This window comes from Hyperolius riggenbachi, chromosome 8, assembly GCF_040937935.1.
Source record: "Hyperolius riggenbachi isolate aHypRig1 chromosome 8, aHypRig1.pri, whole genome shotgun sequence".
NCBI lineage: Eukaryota > Metazoa > Chordata > Amphibia > Anura > Hyperoliidae > Hyperolius > Hyperolius riggenbachi.
Genome location: NC_090653.1, coordinates 81,626,151 through 81,634,952, shown reverse-complemented (window position 1 = coordinate 81,634,952; position 8,802 = coordinate 81,626,151).

The window sequence follows — 8,802 nt, the reverse complement described above, 5'->3', positions numbered from 1 at the left end:
CCACAGACCTGTCCTGCTGTTCATTTCACCCCCGAATGCTTCCGGTAGTAAAATGATCCGAGATTCGGATCAAAGATCCGGATCTCTTCAATGATCCGATTCGAATCATCCGGATCATTGAAAAGATCCGAACTTCCCATCTCTAAACGCTAGGGTAATGTATTTCAATGGGGTGGTGCACACCAGAGCGGGAGGCGGTTTGCAGAAGCGCATACTCCCGGGCTGCTGCAGATTTTGGATTGCGGAGGCGTTTCTCCCTCATTGTAAAGTATAGGAAAAACGCAAACCACTCTGAAAAATGCTACATCAGAGCGGTTTGCCAGTCGTTTTTGTTACAGAAGGTGTTCAGTAACAGCTTTACTGTAACAATATCTGTAATCTGCTGTACCAAAAACCGCAGCACAAAACCGCTAAATGCTAGCAAAACGCTTCAAAAGAAAAACGCTAGCGGTTTGCGGATCTGCTTGCGGTTTTTGGTGTGCACTGGGCCTCTCTACACGCCTCAATTCACTCAGCAGTTTAGATTAGTCTACAGATGGTTTTTGATGGTTTGGTGTAATGTTTTAAGCTAAGTCTACACGTGCCGATGTATCTTATCAATCGAGCCACTGATGCGGCTCGATTGATAAGATCCGACAGGTCCGATCTCGCCGCAGCCGATACCCTGCTCGTTCCCCACGAGCGGACAATAGCGGGGAATCGAGCGGAAGATAAGCGGCGCCGGCGGGGACGAGCAGGTATCGAATGCGACGCCGGCGGGGATGCGGAAGAGTCGATCCGGCGGCTAATCGAGCCGCTGGATCGCTTCGTGTAGATATAGCTTTAGACCTGGTCTAACATTCAGTAATTACACAATTCACAAAGGCAAACAAGGAGTAACCACACCCACTTTTTCTGACTGAGATTAGACTAGCTGATTTCTGTAGGTAAAGTAATGCTGCATACACACTTGAGATAAAAGTCTTTGGAAAAGGCAAGATCACAGACCAATTATACCCCATTCCATGTAGTATGAGAGCCATACTCTACACAGTCTATTCTATGGAGCTGAACTCCCCATCAGATAAAATCTTTGCAAGATGCTGCACACAAGGATGCCCGTACACATTCAAAAGATCTCTTCCTGCAATAGATCCATTCCTGCAAAATGCATTCATAGTCTATGAGATCTGCAGATCATCATACACACCTTGTTTAACAGGCAATCATCTGCAGATCAGATCCACCAGGATGGATTTTCAGATCTGCAGATGATTGCCAGATATGCAGATGAAGTCTGTTAAACAAGGTGTGTATAATGATCTGCAGATCTCATAGACTATGAATGCAATTTGCAGGAATGGATCTATTGCAGGAAGAGATCTTTTGCAGATACTGAGCTGTTGAATGTGTACAGCATCTTTGTGTGCAGCATCTTACAAAGATTTTATCTGATTGGGAGTTCAGCTCCATAGAATAGACTGTGTAGAGTATGGCTCTCATATTACATGGAAGGGGGTAAAATTGGTCTGTGATCTTTCATTTTCAAAAGGCTATGGTCTGATGTGTGTATGTGGCCTTATAGACAGATTCTGGCAGATTCAGGGCAAACAGAAGCAGTATAACACAAAATGCACATCTAAAGGGAAGTAGGGGATGCTTCTTTTATTGTAACAGTATCTCTGCATGGAGAAAATATATCAACTCAGGCAGCTTCTCATGTTACCACCAGCTTAGTTCAGTAAATCCCCAAACTTCTATCCCAAGAGTAAACATTTTTATGAATAAGCACACAAAAGTCTAAAATACCGAATGCAGTATTTTCCCGACAAGATTTTTTTCCCGCCTTTTATGAATTGACCCCATTGATGGGACAGTGGATAAGCCCATGTACCCTTCTTCCCTCAGCTGGGGCATTGGAAATGGGTTGTGGATGGGTATTTCAGCATGACAATAACCCAAAACACTTTCCCACTGTGGAACTGCGGACTTGCATCACATTCCCTGGAAAAACAGGATCGTGGGGAAAACTTGCATCTCACATAATGGGCTCTATTCATAAACCATTCCCGCATGCTTACCGCTGCAAACAGCTGACTTTCCCGACCTATTTAGCAATGTGTCCATTCTTAAAAGCTGTTTCAGCATGAAAAGATACAATTCATGAGCAGTGCGGGAAATTACCGCCTTGTGCTGAGATTATCACAACACATGTCACTGAAGGTTAATTCATAAAGATTAGAGCAGGCAGAATGTGTGCAGAGAAACCCAGCTGTTTAGATAAGGCGATAAGCCAGGGGTAACAGTCAAGATAACAGCAAGTGAATGAGAAAGACCTCCCAGACAGCTGCAGTGAGAGGAGAGCAGACAAGGCATTCCGGAATACCAAGGCTGTTTTTTTAACCCCTTGGGTACCTGTTTTTAGATAAATTTCACATCAGAAAGCCTGCATGTGTAACATTTCTGGAACTTCTTCTAAGCTGCAGCAATTAAATAGATTGTTTAGGAAGACTAATAGATTCAGTGCAGATTCAGGAGGAGAGGCAGAAAAATGCACATGGAAAGGGATGCTGGGGCTGCCTCCTTTATACTAACGCTGTCTCTGCAGGAGAAAATGGCCTGGTGCACACCAAAAACCGCTAGCAGATCCGCAAAATGCTAGCAGATTTTGAAACGCTTTTTCTTATTTTTCTGTAGCGTTTCAGCTAGCATTTTGCGGTTTTGTGAAGCGTTTTTGGTGTAGTAGATTTCATGTATTGTTACAGTAAAGCTGTTACTAAACAGCTACTGTAACAAAAAACGCCTGGCAAACCGCTCTGAAGTGCCGTTTTTCAGAGCGGTTTGCGTTTTTCCTATACTTAACATTGAGGCAGAAACGCATCCGCAATCCAAAATCTGCAGCAGCCCGGAAGTATGCGTTTCTGCAAAACGCTTCCCGCTCTGGTGTGCACCAGCCCATTGAAATACATTACCCTAGCGGATCCGCACCCGCAAGCGGATCGCAAACCGCAGCCGAACCACTCTGGTGTGCACTAGGCCATAGTATCAACTCGGCCAGCAAATGTAACAACTCAGCAGCACCGCCAGTTTAGTGCAGGAATTCCCCGACCTATTATCGCAAGTGTAAACATTTTTATGAATTAGCACACAAAAGTGTAAAATACCAATGCAGTGTTTTCCCTCCAAGATGTTTTTTTTACTGCAAATGTTTTATGAATAGAGCCCAATGCCTGCAGTGCAATGCATATAGCGGAAAATTGTATACTCACCTATCGGTAATTTTCCTTTCCTGATGCATCCATGGCAGCACATTGGGTAGTGGCCCCGCCCCCCTACCCCATAGGACCAGTCCGTATTTAAAAAGAGGCTTGAGGAGGTGCTCGCTGTCTTTGTAACTATCAATCTCACCGAATAGTCGGGTGGGACCCATGTGCTGCCATGGATGCATCAGGAAAGGAAAATTACCGATAGGTGAGTATACAATTTTCCGCTTTCCTTATGCCTCCATGGCAGCACATTGGGACCTAACTATTATAAATAAGGGAGGGAGACTAATATACTGCTGCAAAAATGAAAGAAAAATTTATTCAATATTGAATACAGAGGAGGAGATTACAGCTCTCCCAAACTCAATTGGAGTATTCACAGAAACGTCTACTTTATAATGAGAGATAAAAGTATTAATTGTAGACCAATTTGCCGCCTGGCATATTGTGGTTGCTGATACATTTGAATAGGCTGCCCACGATGAGGAGATTCCTCGTGTTGAGTGCGCCCCTATCGATTCTGGTGGTTGCAAACCGACAGCCCTGTAAGCTGATTGAATTGTCTTTATGAGCCATGAAGCTATGGTTCTTACGGAAGCAGTTTGCCCCCTTCTGTACCCTGAAGGCACTATAAAGAGATGGTCTGATTTCCTGAAGGGCTCTGTGATTTGTAAATACGTTTCTAATGTCCTCGAGACGTCCAAGGTATGTAAAAGTGAAGTAGAGTCGTCTTGGAAAGATGGTAATGACCAATCTTGGTTGATGTGGTACGACTTTACTACTTTAGGAAGGAAAGAGTCTACCGGTCTTAACTGGACCCTGTCATGGAAGAAAGTCAGATAAGGCTCCTTGTATCCTAAGGCACCCAATTCTGAGACTCTGCGGCCAGAGGTTATTGCCACTAAGAATACTGTTTTAAGGGTCAGATTCCACAGTGAGCATGACTGTATTGGCTCGAAAGGGTTGCCCGATAGAAAGTTCAGAACTAGGGGAAGATCCCACTTAGCGTATGTCGCTTTCCTTGGTGGTCTTATTTTGATCAAGGCTAGCATAAATTGCTTGATGAGAGGGTGCAAGGCCCACCTGAAATCTGACAGTGCTGAGATGGCAGAGACTTGGACCTTAATTGCATTGTAGCCTAGACCCTTCTCTATGCCCGTCTGTAAAAAGGCTAACACGTTCTGAGGCAAAGGCTGATGGGGATTGAATGAAGATGATCTAGCGAACGATGTGAACTTCTCCCAGATGTTATAGTATGTTCTGTTAGTAGAGGGCTTTCTAGCCTGAAGAAGAGTGTCTATAACTTGTTCCGAACATCCTAGGGCTTCCAGTTTCGCCCTCTCAATTGCCATGCCGCTAAATTTAAACGACCCGGATTCGGGTGTAAGAATGGTCCCTGTGTTAGTAAGTCCTTCCTGAGTGGTAGTGTCATTGGTTCTCCCACTGCCAGTGTCCGCAGAAGAGGGTACCATGGACGGCGAGGCCATATTGGTATTACTGCTATTATAGAAACCGGCTCCTGTTGAATTCGCCTGAGGAGGTTGTGAATCATTGGTGTTGGAGGAAACACATAACCCTTCGAAAAATTCCATGGGGCCGTTATTGCGTCTACTGCTTCCGACTGATTGAAGGGGTATCTTGCCATAAATCTCCTGCATTTGGCATTGCGATTCGACGCCATCATGTCTATGTCCGGTTGTCCCCAGCGACTGCATATCAGGTCGAATGTCTCCTGATGTAAGGACCACTCGTTGTTGTCGAGGGAGTTGCGGCTGAGATAGTCTGCCTGTGTGTTCAATCTGCCGGGAATATACACTGCCTTCAGCGACAAGAGGTTCGCCTCCGCTAGCTGGAAAATCTGGCTGGCAATATGTAGAAGATGACGGCTCTTTGTTCCTCCTTGCCTCTGGATATATGCTACCGCTGTACTGTTGTCGATGCGGAGGAGACAATTTTTGTTGAGTATGTGTTGTTGAAAATGGAGCAGTGCTTGTAAGACTGCTCTGAGTTCCCGTGAATTTGAGGATTGTTTTGCCACCTCTTTTCCCCAGAGACCCTGAGCTACCATATCCTGGCACGTGGCGCCCCATCCTTTTCTGCTGGCGTCCGTCGTAACGATTATCGGAGGGTCTGGTGTCAGCTGCATCTGGCGGTAGATATTGCAATCCAGAAGCCACCAAGCAAGGCTGTCTGTCATCGGCTTGTGAAGTTTGATACGTTGTTCCAGTCTTACCCTGTCCCACTGATCTAGGAATCCGATTTGAAAGTCCCGAATATGCCAGTGGGCCCAGGGCAGCATAAGAATGGTCGCCGATAGGGTACCTAGGAGTCTGAGACATTGTCTTGCGGAGGCCCAAGAGGAGCTCTTGATACTTCTGACCCTCTGTTGGATAACGAGAACCTTGCTTGTTGGGATGGAGATTGGCAAGTCTGAAAGCGAGCCCCGAGGAAGATAAGATCCTGGGACGGTGTTAACTGGCTCTTCTCTGGATTGATCAGCCATCCAAATTGTTGCAAAGTTTGAAGCAGAATCTCCTTGTGTTGATGTATTAACTTCAGGCTGGACCCCAGAAGTAGTATGTCGTCTAAATAGTGGTAAGTTCTCAGTCCCTGGATCCTGAGCAAGGCAATGATTGATACTAGGACTTTCGTGAAGGTTCGTGGTGCAGTTGAAATGCCAAAGGGGAGACAGGTGAATTGGAAGTGGTTTCCTCCTATTGCGAACCTTAGGAATTTCTGGTAATCTTTTTGGATAGGTATGTGCAGGTATGCGTCCTGCAAGTCTACTGAGATCATCCAGTCGTCCTTCAGGATAGCTTGACTGATTGACTGAAGTGACTCCATTTTGAAGGTTTCTAGGCTTATGTGACGATTCAGTTTTTTCAGGTCCAATACAGGACGAAGTTTTCCTGATTTTTTCTCCACAAGAAAGAGAGGGGAGTAGAATCCTTCTGTTCTTTGATTGACAGGAACCCACGATATTGCCTGCTTTTGGATCAGTTCTTGTACGTAAGAGAGTAAGATATCCCTCTTCTCCTGTGTAATTGGAACTCTTGTTTCGATGAATCGATACTTCGGGATGCGCTTGAATGTCCAGTAATGACCTGTGGAAATCGTTCTGTTGATCCATTGTGAATTGATTTTGTTCGCCCAGACCGTGCTGAAACCACTCAGTCTGGCACCTACAGGTACATCCTGGACTCGGACACCGTCAAAAAGACTTCTTTTGATTGGCGGGAGTCTCCGTGGTCCTCTGCTTGTTGGATCTATATGATGGCCCCTGTGTGCTCTTCCAGTCCTTCCTGTAGTTTTTCCCTGGGCGGTAAGCCCTTGCGTTCTTATATCTGTTCTGTTGCTGTTGTGAGGAGGTATAGTTTGGTTTAGTAGATCTTCTATCTTGGGGCAAAAGACCAGATTTGCCTCCAGTGACTCTTGAAATGGCTGCATCCATTCTGTCGCCGAATAAGTACTTTCCGTCAAACGGTATCTTGCACCATGCCTGTCTCGAGTTCAAGTCTGCTGACCAGGCTCTGAGCCAAAGGGCTCTTTTAGCTGTTACGGAGTAAAGCATTGCTCTGGAAGCTCCTCTTACGACATCGAATGATGCTTCTCCTATAAAGTCCGCGTAAATTTTTAAATCTTCCAATGAAGAAATTATCGAGTCCTTGTCAGCATCTGCTTTTATAGCTGCCTCAATGTTCTCTTCTCTGTCCAGGACTTTATTGCTTTTCCTACGGCTGCTAAAGTAATAGCGGGCTTGCATGCTCCTCCAGCCGAGGTATATATTTTCTTTAGATCCATGTCGGCTTTTCTGAGTAATACATCTTTAAAGGATATGCAGTCCTCTAGAGGTAGCGTCATGTGCTTTGCCAGCCTCGTGATTGAGGTGTCCACTACGGGGGCATTGTCCAAGGACCTTGATTCATTCTCTGGTAGCGGATATAATTTTGAGAGACGATTGGCTAATGGCACCTTCTTTTCCAATCTTTGCCATTCATCTTTAATTACCTCTTCAATTTCTATAAGGTATGGGAATGTATCTTTAGTTTTATTAAGATGCGGGTAGTATCGTTTCTTCTCTCGTTTTTTAGGGATAGATTCCTCCATCTCATCATCCGATTCCCATTCAATTGCTTCTCGTACTGCCTTGATGAAGGGGGGAACAAGAGAGAAATCAAAGCCTCCCGTGGCTGCATTTTCTGTGGGTATTTCACCGGCTGAAGTATTAGGCAATACTTGATCCAATGGATGGGCGGTGGGAAGGTTTGCGATATACGTGTCCATTGATTCCTGGACGGCCTTCTTTATTAGTGCCGAAACATCAACTTCCGAATGCTCTGCTTCTCCGGATTTTTGTAGAAAGCAGGTTCTGCATACCAACTTCCCTTTCATTACAGAATCTCCACAGGCCCAGCAGCCCTTTTGACGTGGGTGATGGTCCGGTGAATGTTGTCTGGTAGGCGGACTTCTTCTCCTACGATAAGAATAATAGTCATCATCATAATAGTCGTATTGATTTTTGCTGGGAGGAGAGCGGCTTCTTGAATAGCGCCTTGAATATGAGGATGCATAATATCTTGGAGGGGAGGACTTTCTTGATGACTTTCTTGGGTCTGGCTCCCTTTGTCTTCTAGGGCTGAAAATAAGAATGGCCATAGATCAATAATTGCCATTAGTGCACTCCCAAATAGAAACCTACCTGACCTGCACCTACCTATCTATGATTTGCTGGTCTCTGAGAGGCGCATGTGTGTCCGGAGATGAGGAGGAAGAAGAATAGTAGCTGGAGGGAAAACAGAATGTGAGATAGACATAGGAAATATATATATATATATATATATATATATATATATATATATAACAAGAAAGAAACATGTAAAGGAAGTTTTTTTTTTTTTTTTTTTCAAATGAGCAGCAAGGCAGAGAGAAAACAGGCTAGTACTCACTCCTCCGCCACTATGGAGATGTCTGCTGCCACAGCAGAGTTCTCGGGCTCCATCTGTCCGATCTGTCCGACCACTGTAACAGATCTGCACTGACCACGCGAAAGACACCAGCCGCCGCCACTACCAGGTTTAAATCCTTCCTGTATGGGCGGCCGCCGGAGGACCAGGGAGGAGTAAGACACGTCGCCGCCCAATCAGGACGAAGGGCGGTGACGTCACGGACGAGAGGGCGAGAGTGCGCCGCTGCGACCATACCCCGCCCCCCTGCGCTCCAGCGCGGAATGCAATGGAGCGCACGCCCGGACAGCGAGACTTAGAGGACACGCACCAAGGAAGACTCTATTAGAGACATATAGCCGCCGGAGCTGGTAAGCTTAAGACCACCAGGTGGCCAATATGTTTGCATTGTGTACATAATTATGCCCAACGTGCATCTGGATATAGGCACAACAAGGTGCCCCCAGCACAGCATAACCGGCTTTTGCCCCCAAGGCCAGCAGAACGGGGCATCCCCTCAAATCCTAATTTATAGGACATACAAAGGGGATCATCGCACAGGGAGGCAATGTGCGGGGACTGCAGGAAAACAGTCAGGTAGGTGCAAAAAAAAA